Genomic DNA, 26047 nt, shown 5'->3' with positions numbered 1-26047 from the left:
TCCGCTTCTGTCAATAGACACGTTAAAATTTTGATCGGATCGTCTCGAAATTTGAGGGCTGATGGGGACCCTTCCTTCCTTGAAAGTTATGTCCGTGAAGCAAAGCGGACATAACACCCAAAAAAATCACGGACGTAACTCCCAACCATTTTTTCCTAATTTATTAATTATTTTTTGCTTAATTTTGCTACAAATGCGGCATATAGAGCTACTTTACAATCAGTAGCAACGCGTAGCGCACGAGAGAGATATCGGGAGAAAAGGAGAGAAGAGAAACGTCTTTTCCGCAAGAAAAAGAGAGAAATGGAAAAGCGGGAGTGTGAAAAAATCGAGATGTACAGGAGCCAGAATGAAGTCCGAAAATTCTACCAAAGAGTGAAACATCAAACAGATGGCTTTGGTACAGGCACATCCTCCTGTAGAGACCAGCAAGGTAATCTGGTAACAGATACAGATAGTGTGCTCAGGATATGGAAGGAACATTTCTCCAATCTGCTGGTATCCAATAGTAGCGAAGACGATGATACCACAGATCCAATCCCAGAAGATGGTATAGAATGTATACCGCCCGGCCAAGATGAGGTAAAAACAGCAATCAACCGGCTGAAGAATAATAAAGCAGCAGGAGCCGATGGCTTACCAGCCGAGCTGTTTAAAACCGGAGGCGACGCGCTGATAAGGTGTATGCATTAGCTAGTTAGCACCGTCTGGCAGGAAGAACGCGTATCCGACGATTGGAACCTGAGCATCCTATGTCCCGTCCACAAGAAAGGAGATAAGACTGTATGCTCCAACTATAGGGGCATAAGCCTTCTCCCTATTGCCTATAAGATAGTGTTAGGGATATTGTGCGAACGACTAAAGCCCATGGTCAACGAAATAATTGGACCATACCAATGTGGCTTTAGACCTGGCAAGTCCACCATTTATCCTGCGGCAAATCCTAGATATGACCCAAGATATGCAGATCGACACATTTCACCTTTTTGTCGATTATAAAGCAGCATTCGATAGTCCCCTCCGATCAAAGGTATTCCACGCAATGTCTGAATTTGGTATCCCCGCAAAGCTCATCCGGCTTTGTAAGATGACTTTAACTGATACTAGGTCCTCAGTTAAAATTGGAAAGAACCTCTCCGAAGAATTTTGTACCAAAAGAGGTTTCAGATAAGGAGACAGCCTTTCGTGTGACCTATTCAACATTTTGCTGGAAAAGGTAATACGAGATGCAAATGTCAAAAGAAATGGCACAATTTACACCAATATCCACTTGTTACTTGCCTATGCTGATGACATAGACATCATGGGACGATCAGTAGAGGAAGTAACTGATACCTTTAGGAAGGTCGAAGCAGAATCTGCGAAAGTGGGTCTGGCGGTAAACGGCGAAAAGACCAAATTGATGGTGTCGACGCGCAAAGCGTCCATAGAGCTCGGACCAACTGTGGAAGTTGGTACCTACAAATTTGAGGTAGTTAAAGACTTCGTCTACCTCGGCACTGCCATAAACACAACAAACAACATCAGTTGTGAAATAAGAAGAAGAATTGTATTGGCCAACAGATGCTACTTTGGTTTAAGTAAGCACTTTAAAAACAAAGCCACATCTCGTCAAACAAAAATAACACTATACAAAACGCTGATACTACCCGTACTAATGTATGGCTCCGAAGCATGGGTACTTGCGCAAGCAGATAAGGCAGTGCTTGGTGTGTTTGAGAGGAAAATTCTTCGAAAGATCTACGGGCCGATTTGCGTTGACGGTGAATATCGACGTCGTATGAACCACGAGCTATATAAGCTATACAAAAACATGAATATAGTTAAACGTATCGAGATGCAACGATTGCGTTGGCTAGGCCATATCATGAGAATGAGCGATGATGAAACCGCTAAAAAGGCGTATGAATACATGCCACATGGCGGTGCACGCAGAATCGGCAGGCCTAAGCTACGATGGAGCATACAAGTGGGTGAAGAAATGAAAAGGCGCGGTATTCCAAAAAGTCAAGCAAAAAACAGAGAGGAATGGAGATCTTTTCTTAGTTCGGTCTATGGAACAAATGTTCTGTAATGGGCCAACTAAGTAAGTAAGTAATTTTGCTACAATTCGGATAAAAACTAATTTTTCAACAGCAGCTTTGTGTGCGCTCATGCTGCCACTCAAAACAAAGAAAAACAGACCAAATATATAATTTACAAGCGGTTAGAAGAATTATATGACCGTTGCCCTGCCCATGACATTAGCATTATTTTAGACGAATTTAATGCCGAAATTGGAATAGAAAATATCTTTGGCCCAACCGTCGGGAAATACAGGCTCCGCAGTGAAACATCTAAAAATGGAATGAGACTTCGTAGTGACAAAAAATATGGTAGTTAATAGAACCAGGTTTAAGCCTCTTGATATTCATATGGGCACCTTGATGTCCAAGAAATCAAATTGATTAAGTGATAGATGGAAGGCATTTATCAAGCGTGCTGCACGTACGATCGTTTCCAGGAGCTAACCTTGACCGCCATCTTGTTGCAGCAAAGATACATGAACAGACACAACACGAATGTTGGACATCGAAAAGCTGCAATCACAACATATAGCCACACGATATTCCACCCACCTGGCCCCATTGCTTAATCAAAGCACTCCTCTTTCCAATAACACGTCATCACAGTAGCAAAGTGTTGTCCACTCCATGCAAACGGCCGCAAAAACCATACTTGGGTACCAGGGACCTCCACCAAGGAGTGTCGTGATGCTTCCGAAGATAAAAATGTGGCATATAGTCCTATTTTGCAATCAGTAGCAATGCGTAGCGCAGGAGAGAGGTATGAGGCGAAAAGAAGAGAGGATAGACGTCTTTTCCGCAGGAGAAATATAAAAGTGGAGAGAAATATAAAAGTGGAAGTGTGAAAAAATATAGATCTAGGAGCCAGGACGAAGTCCAAAAATTCTACCAAAGAGTGAAACATCAAACTGATGGCTTTCGTACAAGCACATCCTCCTGTAGAGACCACCAATTTGTTAACTGATACATATAGTGTGCTCAGCATATGGAAAGATCATATTTCCAAACTGTTGGTATCCAATACTAGCGAAGACGATGAACCATCCCAGAAGATGGTATTTCCAAGATGAGGTAAAGACAGCAATATACCGTCTGAAGAATAAAAAGGCAGCAGGAGCCGATAACTTACCAGTCGAGGTGACACGCTGATAAGGTGTATGCATCAGCTGGTTACCACTATATGACAAGAAGAACGCATACCACAAAATTGAACATGAGCATCCTATGTTCAGTCCACCAGGAAGAAGGTACAACTTCAAGTGTCGGAGATAGTGTGGGACTTACTAATGCATATGGCCAACAAAATAATTGTGTCATACGAATTCGGCTTTTGATTTGGAACTCCACCATTGACTAGATATTTACCTTGCGATGTATGAATTTTGTATCCCCGCAAACCTCATCTAGCTTTGTAAGATGAAATTAGCTGATACCCGGTCCTCAGTTACAATATGAAACACTAGCAAAATTCCCGCTACTTCGTATACGGAAAAGGAATAACATACAAACAAACAAAATTTAATATTGTGAACACTGAAAATTTTGATGTACTAATACCTTTTTGAATTGATATTTAATTTTATTTAAGTACTGTTCGTACACCTTTTGTTCGAATTTCAAAAAAGACCTTATCACACCTCTACACTTCACGAGCGGCATACATTTTAAAACGGTATTGGTATTTTAAAAATATCATCCAAATTTTGTATCCCCATTTTCCAACCGAATTTGGAATTTGTGATATCAAAATGTAGAAAACCTTTATTCAAAAGATGTTACCTTATATAACAGTTAATTTTTGAGACATTTTATTTTATGCCTTTTTATTCTCAGGGTTTAAAAACCTTCTTATAAAACATTAGTCGCATAGATCAAATGAACTTACTATAACGTTCAGAATAGACAACAATAAAAAACAAATTTTGTTGGAAAGATAAGTTTGACTTTTTGATTTCAGTACAATATTTAGAAACCGAATTCGTGTTAACATGAAAACAATAGTACAATATTCAGTACAATTTTTATAATCCAGGACCTCAGCTCAAATTTTTCACTTTTAGCTCTACTTGTTCAACCAATGCCAATGGTATTACATGTAGAAACTATTCATACATTTAAAGGCCGATTTTAATAAACATTCTGATCCAATCTCAACAGTGATTCTCATAACAAATTTCATTTATCGATTTACTCAATACCAGTGCTTCATTATTTAGTATTATTTAATACTTCTAGTACACTTATTGAACGATCACCTCTAACAATGAACCTGACAAATAAATAATTAATCGCAATTACACTTCTATTCCTTAGCCCAATACCAAATTTATTGCAATTTTAAACTTTTCACACACTAATTATATAATTCCAGCTTCATTGCTGCACCCAACGTCAAATTTAATACAATTTAGTGCATTTGGTATTTCTCAATAAATCGGCCAGAATTTTCAGAATTTGTATGCATATCAAAAAATCCTTATCTAAACACCAACACAAACCCTCATACAACAATTCGAAATACCACCTATATCCCTTTATGCAACACTGGTACCATATTTAGTACTTATAATATGTATTAGTTTCAAAAATTACATCCTTATATCCAAAACTATATACCAACCACGATTTAGTATTTTTCATATATATAAGTTCGAATTTCCAAAACTTCCTCTCTATCTCCACTCTAAACGCCAACTGCTATACTAATACCGAATTTTACAATTTCAGCTCTACCCCTTTCACTTTAACAATTTGAACCACATTCTGTGCCATTTAGTAATTTTCGTACACTTATTGTACGTATATCCGCAGCCACATCCATATCTTTTTGCATAAATACATTTTGCATTAGTTTTTCTTTATTTTTATAATGGATTCTCATTATTTTAATAATATTGATTTATATAATACCTCTATTGGCAATAAAGTAGAAAGGAGTTTCAATATTGTTTCTGTTAACCTAAGAAGTGTTTCGTCTATAGAGAAGTTTAACAAATTTAAAAATGAAATTTCGATGCTTGGAAAGTTGCCAGATATCATAGCCATTCAAGAGACTTGGTTCAGCAGCCAATTTTTGAATTTGTACCATATTGACGGTTATAACGTTAATAATTGTGAAAGATCAGATGGATATGGTGGAACCTCGATTTATATAAATTGTTCTTTAAAATACAGAACGTTATATACTCAAAGTGCAGATAATGTGGAGGTTATTGCTGTTGAATTACCTGATATTTGTTTCCGGAATTCAAAACTAATTTTCTCATCGATTTATAGATCGCCAAGATGTAAGGTGGATACATTCCTGAGAAAAATGGAAATGGTGATGCAGTATTTCAATACTGGGTTTAATATAATGGTTGGTGATATGAACATAGATTTATTTAGAAGAACAAAATACCAGAAAAACTTGGTTGATAAATTCAATTCATATGACATGCAATCTTGTCATAGTCTCGTTACTCGTCCTGTATCTAAAAAATGTTTGGATTAGGTCTTTAGCAACAAAGGCAATAATGTTGTTGTTTATAGCATTGAAAGTTCCTTGTCGGACCACAATATTTTGAGCTGCTTCATTAATATGGAGGTGCAGCATATTAGTTCCATAGAAACCATAAAAAAAACGCAAGGTTTGAAGTGTTTTTGGACCAAAACCTACATCTTTTGTCAAATATAGCGGATTCATCTGAATTATGCAAAATATTAGTTGATGTTCTGCAGACAGGTCTTAATCAGAGCACTGAATCTATTATAAAGACTGTAAATAGACGGCAGAATATGGTTCCCTGGTTAACAGATGAACTCATATCTCTAATCAATTATAAACACAAATTGCTTTATCTGAGGCGAAAGCATAGAAACGATTTAAATATTACTAATCGATTAAAGCGGGTAAGCAACGTTATTAAAACTTGCAATAGAACGTTAAGGGAGAATTACTACAAAAACAACATTAAATCATGTAACGGAGATAGCAGAAAGGTCTGACATTTTTTGAATAAAGAAATGGGTAGAAATAAGAAGCCTTTGGAGGAGATCGTTGATGAAGATGGCAACACTTTGACGCAAGATATTGACAAATCGAACAAACTGAATCTTCATTTTATTACTTCAGTAGAGCAATTGAGTAATGAAATGCAGCATCAACCAAATGATAACATTAATATGTTTGGAACACTAACAATGGCAACCAGTCAGTTTCGTCTAACCGAAGTTGACAGGAATCGGATTTTAGAAGAACTTAATGCTTTGAATCCAAAGAAAAGTTGCGGCTCAGATAATGTAAAACCTAAGATGTTGTTGATAAGGAAAAACGAGGTTGCCGATATATTACTAAAAATCTTCAATAATATGATAAAGTCTGGGAAATATCCGGATATTCTTAAAGTCCACAAAATAGTTCCAGTACCCAAAAAATCCAATTCAAGAAATATTAATAATTTTCGACCAGTTGCAGTCTTGTCAGTGCTAGATAAGGTATTTGAAATAATTTTTTGTGAACAAATAACGGCATATGTGGAGGAGAAGAAGATATTATTTGAAAACCAGTTTGGCTTTAGAAAAGCTTCCGTTACGGATGAAGCTGTATTTAATATTATTGAATACATATGCGGTGGTATTGACTCTGGATGCAAAGGAGTTGCAGGAGTATTCTTTGATTTTACCAAGGCATTCGATCTGGTTGATCATGACACCTTGATTAAAAAGTTGCATTTTATTGGTTTTAAGGCGGAAACCTTGCTGTTTTTCCAGAATTTTTTAAGAAATAGATACCAATATGTCAAAGTTGGTAATGCCCAAAGTTCACGTGTGCCGGTTAAATATGGTGTTCCGCAAGGAAGTGTGTTGGGCCCTCTGTTATTTAAAATTTATATAAATGATTTGAAAAATATGCCTTTCTTTGGAAAACTTGTTATGTTCGCTGATGATGTAAGCCTCTTCTACAAATATAAAGATGAAAAAGTTCTTCGAACGCAAATAGAGTATGATGCAGCGTTACTGGCAGAATATGGAAGGTTGAACCACCTTTTATTGAATTCATCCAAAACTAAATTTATGCGATTTAAACTTCATGCAGAGGATAGTATGTTAGTGTACATAAATGGAGTCTCCATTACTGAATCGAAGTCTATAACATATTTGGGTCTGACTATGGAGAATAACATGTTTTGGAACTCTCATATAGAAAAATTAAAATCAAAAGTCTATTCAGCCACAGGAATTCTTCGGAAATTTAGTCGACAATTGAGTTCAGAAAGTCTGCTAATGATATATCAAGCGTTAATACATTCCTCTTTGATGATAATAACCAAGCCGTTTTTGAAATCTCGCAAAGAAAGCAAATATGGAAAGAATACATATTAAAACTATTTACAGATCATGAAAGATCAGATTGTGATCGTAATGAAAACTCTGACATAAACGAAAATTCTCTCGTAAGTGTAAATCCTATTACCAAAGAAGAAGTCATATATGCAGTAAAATCGTTAAAGGACAAAAAAGCCGTTGGTCCAGATGAAATTCCCGCCGAAATGCTCAAATTAATCGATGAAAACAATATACAATTGTTTGTGAAACTGTTCAATAATATATACGACACAGGACAATATCCGCGAGATTGGTTGAAATCTACATTTGTCCCCATACCAAAGAAAGCAAACGCCAGAAAATGCAACGATTATAGATTAATTAGCCTAATGAGCCACGCCTTAAAAGTATTCCTACGTATAATTCACAAAAGAATATACCCCAGATGCGAGGCAGCAATGGGAGAAACGCAATTTGGATTTAAAGAGGGAATGGGAACTCGAGAAGCACTAGTTGGTGTTCAAGTGCTAATCCAAAAGTGTCGCGATGTCCAAAAAGACGTATTTATGTGTTTTGTAGACTATGAAAAGGCTTTTGACACTGTTAAACACGACAAGCTAATGGAAATTCTGACATCCATAGGCATTGAAAACAATGACATAAGATGCATAAAAAATCTATACTGGAACCAGACAGCATCAGTAGAAGTATCCGGTGAAACTACAGATGAAGTAGCAGGGACGTAGCCAGGATTTCATTTCGGGGGGGGCCCACACAACCAAAATTTTGAAAGTTCATATTAGCGAAAACTTTTTATTTACCTACTATGTAAACATTGTTTTAGACTTATATTACTGATAACATCATTTTCATTGCTATTTTTTCATTGAAATGCCATAAGACTTCTTGACCAATTTTCCCGTTTTCAACAATAAATAGGCATTAATATACAAATGTTCAAAACAATTGGTCTATTAATAATTGCATTTATTTTTGGTGTTATGTATCAAATTGGAGATCCTCGCCAATATACTTCAGAAGTATGCTTAAAATCACAACTAGAGTATATATGTAAGTATCATTCAATTCAGTGACATCACTTCGGTAAGACCAACGTAGTTAAATGACAAAAGAAAGCGAATACACTCGGAAAACCTTAGAAAATATAAGAGAATATCTTGAAAATTTTGTTTTCTTTTTTTTACAAATACATACAGTTGAACCTCGATTATCCGGGAAACTCCATTATCCGTGATAGAAAACAAATGTTGGACTTTGTTCTATTTCCTCTATTTTTCGTTATAAACTTCATTACCCGGCAGTAAAAGAACACTTTCCAATTAATTTGATTAAGCAAACAAATGGTAAACAAAGAAATACTGGAAATTCTCCCGTATTACACAATTTGTGTATTTTTGGTATCACAAAAACCATGGGACAAAGTCAATTCAGATGAATCTGATATTAAGTATCTTTTTAAATTTTGGGGGATTGCCGTAACAAACTTAAAAAATTTCAGATTTTCATATTATTGTACGATACTATGCCATTTTTACTACAAAATATGTTCAAAAACTGCATAAAAGCATTGCCTCATTTATCAGGGGAAATCGATTATCCATAATGCCTCCGGTCCCGAACATCACGGATAATCGAGGTCCGACTGTATTTATTTCAGCACAGAGAATATAGCGCTGTGGATACTACAACTATAAAATTTCTTAGGAAATCCAATCTTCTCGAAATAATGTACAAAAACGCCACGGCCAACATTGCGTTAAATACATGTGTTCATGGAATGTTTAAGGCCTCGTCGCCTGACTTCCTTGCCTTGCTTTATTTCTGACATAATAAAAATAAATGAATAAAGAAGGCCGAGACAATTTCGAACTAGGTTGCCCTTTTCTTCTATATTCATTTATTTTGTATTATGTCAGAAATAAAACAAGGCAAGGAAACCAGGCGACGAGGTTTCTTCTGTATCCAGGTCTTTAGATCCTTTCCTTTGAACAAAAGTTTAAAATTACAGCTTCACTCTAATTTGTTTAGTAATTTATTAGAAGATGTGATTAGATGAGAATTGATCCATGCAGAGGGACCTTTGGGACATCATGGCGTCATCCACTTGTATTTTTTGTATGGAGAGATGGAATTCAAGAGTTGTGAAAGTGATGGGAAAAACCCCGAGACGCATGTCCTCTTTGTTGGTCTTTAATCACGCTGGTGTGTCAGAATATGGTAAATTTTCATGACCCAAAGATTACGCACAGTGTTATTATATTTTGCACACGACGGTCTGTTAAAATACAAATTCTAGCACCAAGACGTGGGTTTGTAATTGACTAATCATGGTATGTTGATGGGTAACTTCTGGCTCCTAATCCCAGGTCAGGCAATGTGCGCTTGCTGAGAGCAAGTGAGCGAAAACTTCAATGTAAAATGCATTGAAATGTATGCTCACTTGCTCTCACCAAGCGCACATTGCCTGACCTGGTCCTAATCACGGTTCTGTTTGTATTAATATTCAAATCGTTGTTGTTTTCATAAAGAAACCAATTGTAGTTATTTCCCTAAATGCATCTATCCGTATACCAATTTTGACGCTCAAATTCCAAATTCTGGTTTCTTATCGTGGATATTTTTCTTAAATTGTTTAGAAGCAAGCAAAACTCTGGCAACCAGTCTTGAATTCTTCTATCTATACATGTGCATATACAAAAACTCTTAAGCCCTGTAAAGAATTCTTTTTCTTAACACAAAAAAACCAATGAACACAATTTTCCCAATCTACATTTTTATACCCTACATTTTTATGCCTCATCCAAATCAATTTCGGGTACCCCCACCCAAAATTTTAAATTTTTTCGAAAAGTGCAGTTTGTTTTTAATCAGATTCAGACAATTTGGAGTCCGTCCGGATCGGATCAACCGATTGGGTCCAAGATTTGGCTCTCATAATATTTTGTACAAAAGTAGATCAATTTCGGGTATACCCCACACAAAATTGTAATTTTTTTCGAAAAGTGCAGTTTAAGACCTTCTCTCAAAACATTTAAATTTTTTTTGAAACAGGTTGTGTTCGAGGCCTCTTTTACGACATTATATTTTATTCGGGGGCAAGTCCAGACTTCTTGAGAAAACTGCGTAGAAGCTATACAAAACCGCTACTGCCACAATGTGGAGTGGTCGTTGTGCACGACAACTTTCGTCCAACTTTGTAATGTTTCAGCGAGTCTTGGTCCGAAGATGGTCCACTACATTCGGCACCTTCACCACGGCACCAAGGCACGATATTTCTTGAACGGAGCAACAGATTTGGTCCAAGCTGTGGATTTAGTAATATTTTGTGAAAAATTATTTTAAGCTCGCCATATTGGGGCGCTCCCTAGGGTAACTCCCCTACTAAAGTTCAACATCTTTGTTTAAGTGCAGTCTGTTCGAGGATCTTTTGGAAATTTTTACAGAAGGTACTCCCTGTTTAGAGCACAGCCGACCAAGAAGAGCGAGCGCTTAAATTCCTTATGTGTGGGTAAAATTACACTGACAGAACAGGGTGATGATTTTCATATTGAGTGTGAAATGAAAAAATATATTGTTGGCGTGTTCGCTTTGTATGACTTAAATTAAAAATAATATAAATAACTTCATAATTTGAAGAGTATTTTTCTTCATATGTTAATTTTTTTTTAGAGAAAAAACAAATTGTATATAAAAATGATTTTTAAGACTTTCTAAGGATAAAAAAACATTGATTGTGGCATTATCATAATTGCCTTTGTCTTTTATAATATTAAGACTCCTATTATTATTTGTTAAATTATCTTTAAGCTGTCATATTATTTTTTTTCGCTCATTTCCCGTCATTAAATGATATTTTGTATGCGTATTATAATGACGCCTAAGGTAAGATGGATGGATATACATTGTTTTATTGTTGCATTGCAGACGAGGCATCCTGCGTCATTAAAAATATTAACACAAAACAAAAAATCATTATCAAATTCTTCCCTCCACAAATAAAGCGGCATCAACCTGCTTGCATGACATTCAGTACAAGACTGAAGTAAAAAAATCAAAACATTTGCTCTCTTAGTTTGCGTTCGGGTCGCGTGTGTGTGATTTGCCGAAAAACTTCGTAACCTTAACAATATTAACGAACGGGTTTGGTTTAGAGCGATACAGCCTTACCCGGCTCGGCAAATCCGACTGATACTTTTTTACTTGTTGAGATTTTGAGGAACAAGAATCGGTATCCAATCAGTTTTTTTCTTTTGTCTTCCCAAAGTCGAAGAAGAAATAGGAAAATTCCTAGAAATATTATGGATCCATTGAAAGCACTTATTTATTCTATAGCGTCCTATTTTACCCAAAATATTTTTTTTGTTTTCTATGCTAGATGCAGTCGGTTTAAATCAACTCTTCTCCCTTTATTAAAAAAATAATCAGCAGAAAATTTAGAAGAGTGCAAAATAGGGCTGTATCTCTGAAACTTATTCGAAGTAAAACAAAGAGACCAGTTTAACATAATCTTAACGGACATCACTGCGGTGGAACATAAATTGTATCATGAAAATGGTTAATATATATTTTTTTGCAAATTTTAAGCACAATAAAAAGTTTGTAATTTTTATAATAATCAGAATAGCTAATTACAAAATAAGTTCATTTATTGTTGAATTAATGTTATCAAAAATTTGAAAATCTAAAAATCACAAGAAATGTTTTTCTAGGTGGTGTTCATTAGCTAAAGTATTGGACGTTTTATGCCACAAACGTTCAATAAATATTACATTGTTCTGAAGTCAGTAACACTCTAGTCGGTCCAAATTACGATTAGACCCTTCAAAACGACTTTAAACTTGACATCAACTGTGCAAAAAAATTAATCAAATATTTTGGACAATAAGCATACAGATGTAGTTGAATTATACTCTGTAATAATTCCTCCAATACTTTTCATATTTCTCGACAAATTTAAAGCATTATAAAATTTTAGGAAGAAATAAAAAATGTGTGTAGCTTAAGCTAATATCATATGCAAACCAAAATCATTTCGGGGGGGGCCCGGGCCCCCCGGGCCCCCCCCCTGACTACGTCGGTGTGAAGTAGTAATATCAAAAGGTGTTCGACAGGGGTGTATACTTTCACCATTATTGTTTAATGTATATGCTGAACAAATATTTCGAGAATGCGTAGAAGGAAAAAGGATTGGGATACAAATACATGGACAATTCATTAACAATATTCGATACGCTGATGACACCATGATAATAGCGAGTTCTTTAGTTGGACTCCAAAGTCTCTTAAGTTCCCTCAACGAGATAAGTAATTCATACGGATTATACATTAATCTTAATAAGACAAAATATATGATCGTTAGTAAAAGTACCAATTTCTACAACTCCACACTAAAAATCCGTGAATCAGAAATAGAGAGAGTAAAATCATATAAATACTTGGGAGCACAAATAAATGAGCAATGGCAATCTTCTAATGAAATACGATGTCGTATAGAAATGGCGAGAGAAGCGTTTCTCAAATACAAAAAAGTACTAAGCAGCCACGACATCAACATTGAGCTTAAAACCCGCTTTATCAAGTGCTATGTATGGTCTGTTCTATTGTACGGGGCTGAAACATGGACTGTAAAATCAGCAGACGAGAAGAAATTGGAAGCATTTGAAATGTGGGCATACCGACGTGTGCTCAAAATTCCATGGACCGATCGAGTGTCAAATGCCGAAGTTCTACGAAGAATGAATGTACAACGGCAGCTAATTAAAACCATCAAAACCCGGAAAGTTTCCTATTTGGGACATTTGATGAGGAACAACAAATATAAGATCCTGCAGATCATTCTCAAATCCCAAGTTGAAGGAAGACGTGGTAGAGGTCGACGAGAATTGTCCTGGCTAAAAAAATATTCAAGACTGGACCGGATACCGCGATGAACTCAGTCTTCTAACAGCGGCTAAAAACCGACAATTATCGCTTTCCACATAAACTAGATATTTGCAAGAACAATGTAATAAAATGTAATATTGTATGATCGCTTAACATCCGGATAACGGATATGCAAATAAAGAAGAAGAATACATTCCCACCTTACATATCTGCCTGGAATATATGCAAGTAAAAACACTGGATATTTGAAGGACTTGCAAAGAGCGCAGAATACTGCACTGAAGGTAGCTTTACACCTACCCAACAGATACCCCACATCTACGTTATACAGGGAGAAAACCAAATCAATTTTGCCAGTACGTGGCTTATACAAGATGCACGTTTTGAAATACGTCTTTAAATCCATTACATTGAATAACTCTAGATCAATATCATTCCCTGCTAATTTTCAGAGAACTTCAAGAATTACACGTCAATCTAGACAGTTGCATATAGCGAGGTGCCGTTTTGAGACAACAAAACAAAGAATTGGTTATGCTGGACCAAGTGAATATAACAAGCTGCCAGTAGAAGTAAAGAATGTAATGCGTATTTCTTCTTTTAAAAATAAATTGAAACACTATTTACTATCTGATATCGATTCACTTCTAACGTAAATTGCATTAATTTCCTCTCCTTTTTTTCTCTTATAATGTACATTAAAAACTGTATATAATAAGTAATATTAAGGTTGTCAGTTTTGCCCCTACAATGCCTTATGGCGCTGGGGCATTTATATTAACACTTGAATAAATAAATGATTGAGAAAAAAAAATCTCAACCCTACACACCAACAGCGGCTATAAAACCAAATTTCTGCATTCCACCTCTATTCATAATACCATTAATACTTTTCGTGTGAAAGCACGAATTTCAATAACTATCCCCAACAGTAATTCCGAATTTCAGGGTTCCACCTCTATCCGTTCACCCACATCTAAAATGTACCAAATTTAGTACCATTTAGTATTTTTCATATACATAAGTTTCAAGAGTAATCTAAATTCCAAATTTCAGGATTCCAGCTCTCTCCGTTCACCCAAATTCAAGTTGTACCATATTTAGTACAATTTAGTACTTTTCGTACCCATAAGTACGAATTTCCAAACCACCTCAAACCTACACTCCAACAGCAATCTTAATTTCAAATATCAGGATTCCAGCGCCATCCGTTCACCCAACTCCACATTATACCAAATTTAGTACTTTTCGTACCCATAAGCACGAATTTCCAAAACTTCCATAATCCTACACTCCAACAGTAACCTTAACTCAAAATTTCAGGATTCCAGCTGTATCCGTTCATCCAAATCTGTATTGTACAAAATTAAGTACCATTTAGTACTTTCCGTACCAATAAGCACGAATTTCCAAAACTATCTCAATCCTACACTCCATAAGTAATCTTAATTATAAATTTCAGGATTCCAGCTCTATCTCTTCACCCAAATCTAATAGTACCAAACATAGTACCATTTAGTACTTTCCGAAACCATAAGTACGAATCTCGAAATTATCCCATATCGCAATCCTATACTCCTTCAGTAATCTTAATTCCAAATTTCAGGTTTCTAGTCCTATCCGTTCACCCAAATCCAAATTGTACTAAATTTAGTACCATTTAGTACTTTTCGTACACATGAGTACGAATTTCACAAACCATTCCCTTTTATAAACACCACTTCCCAACCTTCATTTCCATACCAAATTCCAAGTTTCTAGCTAAATCCGTTCAAAATATACAACTGGTACTAAATTTAGCACTTTTCGTAAACTTAGAGGTCGAATTTCCAAAAACCGTTTGGTACACCTTTCTAACTCTCCTTCGTTACCTTCGTTCCAAATTTCAGAATTCTAGCTCTACCCGTTTGCCTAATACAAAGGGTACCATATTTAGTACCTTTTCGTAAACATAAGTACTAAAACTACCCCATATATCAATCGTACACTTCAACAGTTATCTTAATTCCAAATTTCAAGTTTCCAGCTCTATCCGTTTACCCAAATCCAAATTGTACAAAATTTAGTACTTTCCGTACCAATAAGTACGAATTTCCAAAACTACCTCAATCCTGCACTCCATAAGTAATCTTAATTATAAATTTCAGGATTCCAGCTCTATCTCTTCACCCAAATATAATAGCACCAAATTTAGTACCATTTAGTACTTTCCGTACCCATAAGTACGAATTTCCATAACTACCTCAATCCTACACTTCATAAGTAATCTTAATTCCAAACTTCATGATTCCAGCTCTATCTCTTCACCCAAATCCAAATTGTACCAAACTTAGTACCATTTAGTACTTTCCGTATCCATAAGTACGAATTTCCAAAACTACCCCTATATCTCAATCCTATACTCCGTCAGTACTCTTAATTCCAAATTTCAGGTTTCCACCTCTATCCTTTCACCCAAATCCAAATTGTAATAAATTTAGTACCATTTAGTACTTTTCGTACGCATGAGAACGAATTTCAGAAACCATTTCCTTTTATAAACACCACTTCCCAACCTTCATTTCCATACCAAATTCCAAGTTTCTAGCTAAATCCGTTCAAAATATACAATTGGTACTAAATTTAGTAAAAAAACTCAGCCTTATCTCAGCCCTACACACCGACAGCAACCCACAGTCAAAATTTCAGCTTTCTAGCTTCAGCGGTTTCGTCTGGGCGATGATATACATGTCACTCACTCACCCACTCACTCACTCACTCATTTATCACTAAGCTTTTTTATATATATAGATACTCCCAAACAGTTCAGTATCAAAAGAGATTTTAGGCAAGAATACTACTTGACCGTGACTCGCGTGACCTATTTCACATTCTGCTGGAAAAAGTTATACGAAATGCCAACGTCAAAAGAAATGGCACAATATATACAATATGGTCAAGTCGCGACGTTGAATTCTTGACATCATGGGTCGATCAGTAAAAGAAGTACTGATACCTTTAAGAAGGTCGAAGGAGAATCTGCTAAAGTGGGTCTGGAAGTAAAAGCAGATTAAAAACAAAGCTTAGAAGAAATATAATTAATTCAAAGCCACATCTGGTCAAACAAAACTAACACTTTACAAAGCGCTGAAACTACCCGTGCATATAAGGCAGTGCTTAGGTATTTGAGAGAAAAATTCTTCGAAAGATCTACGAGTCAATATGCGATGACGGCGAAGATCGATGTCGATCGAGTGAAACGTATCGATATACAAAATTTGCCTCATCGAAGTAATGGTTTTGGTATGTTTGGATGAAATCCGCTACAGACAATTTGGAGTCGATTTAGCCATGTCCGTCCGTCTGTGTGTCATGGCTGGTGCGCAAGATAACTCTCGAAAGGGATCAACCGATTCGGAACAAATTTTGCACTTCGTAATATTTGCGCAAACTTAGTTTAAGTTCGAAGATGGGCCATATGGCACAGTTGTTCCGCCCGTGGACAAAATTTGAAAAATGTATGGCGACAAATTTGATTGTGACTGAAATAACTATTCTCTAAACACATCAAATTTTTAGCAGCCAGTATTATGTTTGTCAATTTACAGCGGTAATACTCGTATGCCAAGTTAAGTCGAAGAAGTTGTGATTTGTATGTGGTGTCTTGAAAACGCAAAATATTTCCGCAAATCATTCGTAGATTATAAGTGAAATTATAAAAAAAAACAAGTAAAAAAGTATCAGTCGGCTTTGCCGACAGAGATATGCCCTCAGCCTGTTCAAATTGAAACACTAGTATTGTATGTGTAAAGTATGACCAAATCGGAACTCCCTTCAAGAGTTATCGTGCGCATAATTTTTTCGAACATTTTTGAACCTGAAGAAGTGGACCGATATGGCCCATCTTCGAACTTAAACTAAGCTAGGACGAAATATTACAAAGGCCAACTTTTGGACCAAATCGGTTTATTCGTTTGAGAGTTATCGTGCGCACAAGCCTTCGTAATATTTTGCACAAACTTAGTATAAGTTCGAAGATGGACCATATTGGTCCACTCCTTCGGGTATCTCCCCACAGAATTTCAAACGGTCACTAAAATGGTGTGCACTATGACTCTCGAGGGCGGTAACCGATTTGTTCCATACTTGGCATATTGTAATATTTCGGTCCACTTCTCCGGATAATTCCCACACAGAATTTCGGAAAAGTGCCGTTTAAGATCTGCTCTTTAATCGCTTTGATTTTCGTTACAACAACATGTATTACTTGCCTCCATTACGACAGGTCATGTGTTTTAAGATATAAGTCCCCAAAGCCCCACAACTTTAAAGAACCCCTACCGCGCACGACAAATTTCGAACTGGATACTGGGCTGTTCCAAACATTGCATAAAGTTTCTGCAAATCTTCGACAAAGTTCAAGCTACCTTAGGGTAGCTCCTTAACAAATACTAAACATTATTGTTTGGATATTTTCACCGAAGATACTGCTTTTGGTGCTATTTACAGCATTTAGCATGGGCAAGTCCATGCTTCCTGATATAATGTCCATACGCTCTAAATTACACGGTGACAAACTGACATGATTGGTGGGCGCGATATCTATCGAATGGAATGATAAGACCCACTTCCAAAATGGACCATGTCGGTCCATTCCTTATAGTATTTAGTCCGCAACACTTTTGAGCTTCAATCCAAATCTATAGATTTGTCGGCAAATTCATAGGACCGAAAAGGGCTACAAAATTCTGATAACATAATTTTTGAGAAAAAGTATTTTGGTTGTGTAGCCGATATGCGATCTGTCCATTGATTAAAGTCTCAATTTAGACAGGTTGAGGGTATATCTCCGTCGGCAAAGCTGACTGGTACTTTTATACTTGTTTCGTAGGCAAGATGGTTCATGACATAATAGTCTGAAAGTTCTAAAAATCCTCTACAAAAGTTCAAACTTAAAGTTTGTTTAATGTGTTCTTAGAAACGCAGTACTTCCTGAGATATGGGCCTGAAATGACCTTCAAACACCTCTTGTACAAACGAGCACTTAAATCCAAAGTCTTACTGGTACTATCCACACTTTCTCGGAAATATTTGGAAGGCGATAGTTATATTTAAATTAGATATATGTTTAAAGGATATTTAGGGGCCCAACATCTGGTTTTTGTATAGTCTTGTCTTTTACTTATTTTATATACCGTAGGATATCACCTTGTCTGGTATCCTGTTTGGTATTGGAATCCCCGAAGAGGTTCTTTATGTTTTCAGTTAAATTTTAATGAATCCTGCATATTTTTACTAGAATTTATGTCTCGAGAATAAATGACTTGGGCCCCAAAGCGTTTTTTTTTCTATTGGTAGGTTAATAGCACATATTCATCACATATCATTCCCTCGAATAGATTATTACGGCAACATGTTTGAATTTTTCGAATTTTGATAGGGTGACAGTCAAATAGTCTTCGGTATTGCGCAATATCTTCCTGATAATATCCGCCTCGTCTTATTAAAAAAAGATTTTAATTCCCACCAAAACATCATTAATTCCCTACCTAATGTGTTCTAACGAAGTCCCAATTCAGTTCTTGCAGCTGCACATTAAAAAATTAACGCTTACATTAATCCTTTTTTTAAGGATAATGCCAGCTATTTTTGGACACTCAATTAAACCCCAAGGAAGCTGATAATTTAAAAGTTACTTCAATGTTCTTATGGCAGAAGGGCATACCACACAACAACAAAAATTAAAAGCATTTTTTCTAACATTTAAAACCCAAAAAAGTAGCACTTTAATGGAAATCTGAGGGTGCTGGCTATGTGTTTTGCAACGAATGAAATTCGTGTACACTTTTTACTTAAAAAGCCTTCGGGGATTAAGGGCAAAACCAGAAAATAACTACCCTTCTTATGGCAAAAAAGAAAAAATACTGAAACAAAACCGAGGAAGTTGTATTAAAATTCCCACTCAGCTGCAAGTATCCATCCAATAAAATATCCTTAGCCAACAAGGTGTTACCAAAGAAATACATTTTTTATGTAGGATTAAACGTTGTTAGCCACTTGTTCGTTATCCTCCTACTCCTCAACATTGTTGGCCATTGTGTGACCACAAAATGTCACGTAGCGAAATCGTTTTCTTGGCCCACAAAGAAAATAAAAAATTTCTTTAAAATAAAAAACAACTTTACGTTTGATGCTTTTTTCCCATCTTCTTATTGACTACTTATTGGCTACTTAAAAACGAATAAAGCTGAGAGCAGGTCCACCTTTTTATGGCAGCTTAAATGTTATGGCATCACAAATCAATAATGGGTTTAAAAAAGGTTTACATTTCACTGGGGATTTTATTTATTCTGCTAATCTGTGAAATCTTAAAATAAGATTTTCAGATGAGACAAATTATAATTTCGTAAGGTTTGTCCAGTTATTGCTTTAGTAAATGTTTAAGAATATGAAAGTCATCAAAATTAAACGGTACAACAATGCTAAACATAATTGAATTTTTTTCTTTGTAATTTTTCATTTCCATATTGAATGATTTAAATAAACACAAATGAATGTCATGTCAAATGTCACATTTGAAGTAGCTGCCCACCAAATAACAAATCTCCTAAAAATCTTGTCTTGCCTTTCAACCCCCATCCCTGTTTGTTGATTCAAATGTTGTTTGTTGTCCTTGTAGTGTATTGGAAAATCTCCGTTTGTTGATTTAGTTTTATTCTTTGTTTGTTTGTTTATTTTGCCAAGAAGAGCACTCAAACAATTGAAAGAATTTATTGTCCTTTAATGTGTCATTTCCTAAAGTGATCCGATTTCTAAACCAAGCAGCCCTCATTGACTTGTGCTCAGTTGCGATATGCCTTTCTTTGTTTACTTACCTTAAGTGCTTTAACTGCGATCGTAACACATTTGACTTTCGCCTTCGGGAATGAAACAATAATAATAAAATGCAAATGCTAAATGACAAATATTAATTACATTCCCCTCTGAGTGATGCAATAAGTGGCTAAAGTGTCTTCTTTTCTGGAACCCCGAATTAGTCTGTTTGCGTGATTGCAGTTGTATCAAAAATAACCCAATAGTTTTCGAAGTACAGTGTTGCCTCAGTGGACAAACTTCATAAAATTATCCAGCAAAAATTTGGATCGTTAGTCATTATATAACCCATTACAAAGTATTGCAAGTAAAGAAAACTACGCATTTCATTCCTTACTAACTAATGAGTACGATGGCACAGAACGTATGTGTTCTACTACAAATCCGAGGTTTGTGTGTTCAAAGTTCACCGTCGGCACGCGGATTTTGTTTGTTAACAATATAAAAAAAGAGTTGGTGGTGCACATGTAAGCGTTTAAACAACCCTTTATGTTCGTACCCGTGACACAATATGTAGGGTGTTTGGCTACAAATCAGAAGAACGCATGATCAAATCCAGCAGAGAGCAAAACAAAATAAACACATGAAGTGTGTTGAAATTTAAAACAATTCCACCTCAACTGTTCTCAAAATAGGACATATATTTTTTAAGCTTATTATACCCTCCACCATAATATGGAGGATATAATTAAATTTGTCATTCCGTTTGTAACACATCGAAATAGTCGTCGGAGGCCCAGTATAAAATTCTACGTCGATATAACGATGTCCGTCCGTCTGTTGAAATCAAGATACAGTTCGCAATTTTAAAGATAGAGCTTTTTAAATTGGTATAGAAGTTTCTACTACTCCTGGAATGTTTGGTATTGAAAATGGGCTATATCGGTCTACGTTTTGATATAGCCACCATCAGGGACGTACGCAGGATTTCATTTCGGGGGCGGCCCACCATGACCAAAAGTCATGAAATTTTAAAATGTGGGGTAGAGTTACATAGCGCTATTTTAAAGGCTTTTAGTCGATTTTTTAACAATTATTGAGACAAGGTATATAAAATCAATGAAAAGAGAGTTTAAAAAATTTAAAATACAATTTTGGAATTTGGTACAGAGTAATATATATTCAGGGCAAACATGAATAAAAATTACGTGCGGAATTTTTTCCCCTTCCCCAATTTTAGAATTTTTTATTTCCATATTTATCTCCAAAAAGAGACTATTTTTGTCGATTCAGCGAGAATATTGCATAATTAAGTGATTTTAGCAGTGTCCAATGTTTTAAAAAATTGATTTTAAAAGAATTTCACTTTTTAAAAATATATTCCGTGCGGAAAATTCCGAAGAAAATATTCATGATTGCCCTGATCATGTATTAGTTCTTGGATATTAGTACCCTCAGCATTAATGCTAACGAGGGTATATACACTTTCATGCGGGAAAATGTGCCTCATCGAAATAATGGTTTTAGACCTCAAGTATGTTTGGACGAAATGTGTTTGAGACAATTTGGAGTTGATTTAGCCATGTCCGTCCGTCTGTCTGCCTGTCTGGCTGAGGCGCACGATAACTCTCGAACGGATCAATCGATTCGATCCAAAATTTGGCTTTCGTAATATTTTGTCCAAACTTATTTTAAGTTCGAAGATGGGTTATATCGGTCCACTCCTTCCGGTACCTCCCCCACAAAAGTTCGAAAATGTTTGGAAAATTTGTACGTACGATAAATCTTCAAGGGAGTAACCGATTTCGTCCATACTTTGCAAATAGTGAAATGTCTACCAGACTTAGACGAGGTTCCAATATGGACTCAATCGGTCCACTCCTTCGGGTACCTCCCACACCAAAATTTGGGATAAGTTCAGTTTAGGACCTGCTCTCGAATCGCTTTGATTTTTGTTTCAGCAACTTGTATTCACTGCCCCCTATACGACGGTACAAGTTTCATCAGGGGCAAATCCACTTCCTGAGAAAATAGCCCCAAAGTTGCAAAATAACCCTATGACACCGTGTGAGGTGGTTGGAGCGCAAGATAACTCTCGAACGGATCTGCCGATTCGGTCCAAAATTTGGCCTTAGTAATATTTTGTCCAATCATAGTTTAAGTTCGAAGATAAGCCATATCGGTCCACTCCTTCAGGTACCTCCCCCACAAAAGTTCGAAAATGTTCGGAAAATTGTTCGTACGGTAACTCTTTAAGGGAGTGGCTGAATTGGTCTATACTTTACACATCCTAATATACCTACAAGATATAGATCAGGTTCAAGTATGGACTATATTTGTCCACTCCATTCGGTACCTCCCACAAAAAAGTTCGGATAAGTTCACTTTAAGACCTGATATCGAATCACTTTGATATTTGTTGAAGCAACTTGCATTCGCGGCCTCAAATACGATGGTAAAAGCTTTTTAAGGGGCAAGTCCATACTTCTTGAACAAACAGCCCGAAGAGTGTAAGGACTCCCTATGGCACCATATGTTGTGGCTGGAGATCCACTTTCATAACGGTCAATGTCGATCCATTCCTTTTAGTATCTCCTACGCAAAACTTTTGATCTTCAAACGCCTACATTTTTTAAACTCCTTAAATACATACTTATTTTGGGAAAAAAATTGTTTCAATATACATACATACATACGTATATTCAAATTTGTCATTCCGTTTGTAACACATTGAAATATTCGTCGGAGAATCTATAAAGTATATGGGGGCTATATAAAAACGTGGATCGAAATAGCCCATTTTCAATACCCAATATCCTAGGAGTAATAGAAACCAAGTTATAAAGCTCTATCTTTAAAATTGCGAACTGTACCTTGATTTTAACAGACGGAAGGACATGGAAGTTGCGATTTTTTTAGTTATATCACTTTTTCGTAGGTGCCCTCCTTGCAGAAAAAATATTTTTGTTTTTTTTTAATTTTTGGTTTGTTGACGGAAATATTAAACCCAAAAAGCATAAGCATAAACACAAAAAGCAGATCCACATTTTAGTTCGTTGTAACCGTGTTTTCGTTTTAACCGTAATTATTGGGTTTGAATGAATATAATATGTAAAATACCCAGCAAAATTTGAAGGAAGGGGTTCCATGCGATGACGTGATTTCATGGCATCTTTTGCATTGGTTCAAACAAAGTCGTGAAACATCCGATATGTTCATTCGCATTTGAACCAATGCAGAGGAAGTCGTGAAAGATCCGATCTTTTCATCAGCATTTGAACCCATGCAAAGGAAGTCGTGAAAGATCCGATCTTTTCATTAGAATTTGAACCCATTCCATCGATCCAATGGAAATGAATTTTATGTTCTTTTTCTAAATATATAAGATTAATTATTTACAATAGGATTGATGTTGTCGCAGACATGAAATCACAACCAATGTTGTTAAAACTCTCGTCCTAATGATAATGTCATTGCAAAGGGTTGGTGAAAATGACATGCCAAAGCATTGGTGTAAATGACATGCTTTGGATCCAAAAATGAATAGCATCTTTTGGTGTCCACGCTCATATAAAATTCATCGATGAAGATGCTAAAAAGATGACATGCCAGATCACTTGCATGCATGATTGAATGGCATCTTTGGCATCGAACATTTTTATGGTTAAGAATAGGGGTAGGAACAACAAAATTTGTTCGCTATATCCTACGTTCGTTATAACCGTGTTCGACATAGTAGGTTCGACAGATATACATATATGTATGTTAATGATGTTTTATAGCAGCGTCGGCTGATGTTGCTGAGTATATTCTGTTTGTTCTGGTATTGACTTGATCATTTTTGAACCATCAGCAATAGATGTAATTATACCCTACACCACAATGTGGAAAGGGTGTTATAAGTTTGTTTTGGTAAAAATTCATGTAACACCGCGAAATATTCGTCGGAGACCCCCAATGTGGCATACCAATCTTCATATCTCGACGAGATAAAGCGATTTTCAGATGTGTGTCTGTCCGTCCGTCCGTCCGACCGTCTGTCCATTATAAATTGTAAACACGCTCCAGGCCGCAATTATGGACCGATCTTCACGAAATTTTGTATGGAGGTCGGGTTCAGGCCAGAATAGATCCCTATTATTATTGGTGATGATCGAGAAATATTTAGCGGGTGAAATGGACCAAAAACTAAATTTTTATCCGATTTTGTAGCGGCTCTGTATGTCCCAATTATAGTCCGATCGTCTCGAAATTTGAAATAATGTAAGATTATATTACAAAGAAGAAGCTTGCAATTTGAGATGGAGATCGGATGATGTTTAGAGGGTTAAATGGACCACAACTTTTGTGTGAAAATTTTGAAAATTTTTAATATACCGGTAATATCTTTATTCCTGGACCACACATTCCGCCCACATAAATAATATTTGGAAGGACAACTATTGCCCTTTCAATTAATGCCAATTATGTTGATTTATGTGGTCAGATAACAGAGTTACAGCCTAATATATCCAGTGTTTTGCTTGTAATGTAATCAAAAGCATACTAGAGGTCGCAATTATAGATCAATAGTCACGAAATTTTGCACGAGGTAGGGGTTTAGGTCGAAGAAGATGCCTACAATTTTTGATGATGATCTGATATTATTTAGCGAGTGCAATGGACCATTACTTTTGTATGCTAAATAAAAACATTTTATTTTTGGTCCATATTTAAATCCCTGGAGGCCATATACCGGCAAAGTCGCCTATATATGAACAATTAACAACCGATCTTTCCTCTGATGAAAATTGCAATAACATGTGTGCTTGGTAACGGACCTACTACCTAAGATATAATGAGTTTTGTGAAGAGAACCACATCTTCCTCCCATGCTACAAATTGTCTTTATCATGACAGACAAATTCCCAGTTCTTACAAATTGCGTGGAACCCTATCATATTACCTGTCCAATTGTCCAAAATTTAAAGATGTAGCAGAAATTGCTAAACAACGCCAACTTGCAAATTTAAGAATATTTCTTAAAATGTACTGTATATAATTGTTCCACAAACATCCCAGTAGGAACAAGGGAACCTTCTCTCATATCAATGAGAGCACCCCGAATAATATCAGCTCAATGATATGTGGACAGCGGAATTTTATGCAACACCTATTTTTGTAAAATTTGCATATTTTTGGCTTATAATTAAATTCCAATCGAAATATATTACATATGCAAAAATATGCGAAATGTATAAATTATGCATATGCAAATATTATTTTTGCATATGGAAAATTTCTGTATTTCACATATTTTCGTATGCTACATATATTTCAATAATATCTTCTAAAATGTTTATGTGTACATTTTTCTGTTTGAAATTCACTTCAGACAAGTCAATAATATAGAGAAATCTGTAACCAGAGCCACAATCTTCAAAATGTCGAAAATGAGGAGCTTTCGTTGTATGGGAGCTATATGAACGCCTAGACCTATATCGAAAAATTTCAGATGGAAAGTTTAATACCCCCAATGAAGACTTAATACCAAATTTTAGCCAATTCGGAGGGATATTGAGACCATAACCTTCAAATACAGAAAATCGGTAGGTTCTGGTTATGGGAGCTATATGAAGACGTGGACATATAACGACAAATTTCAGGTGGAAAGTTTTTTTACCTCCAAGGAAGACTGAATACAAAATGTCAGCCTTTTCAGTTTGATATTGAGGCCACAACCTTCAAAATACCGGATATCGGGAGGTACGGTTCTATGGGAGCTTTATGAAACCTGGACCTATACCGATAAATTTCAAGTCGAAAGTTATGATGAAGGAATACTTAATACAAACTTTCAGCCAATTCGATGGGATATTTAGGACACAAAGCCTTGCATATGGTTTAGCAAATATGTCAAAATATGCAAAAAATTAGGTCCAGACTAAATGTCCGTTCTAAAATTACTTATTGGTGCCACCATGGTACAATTGTTTGCA

The sequence above is a fragment of the Musca autumnalis genome, unplaced genomic scaffold (assembly GCF_047663935.1).
Source record: "Musca autumnalis isolate F117 unplaced genomic scaffold, ASM4766393v1 scaffold_1, whole genome shotgun sequence".
NCBI classification, from domain to species: Eukaryota; Metazoa; Arthropoda; class Insecta; order Diptera; family Muscidae; genus Musca; species Musca autumnalis.
Note: the sequence above shows the minus strand (reverse complement) of the source record.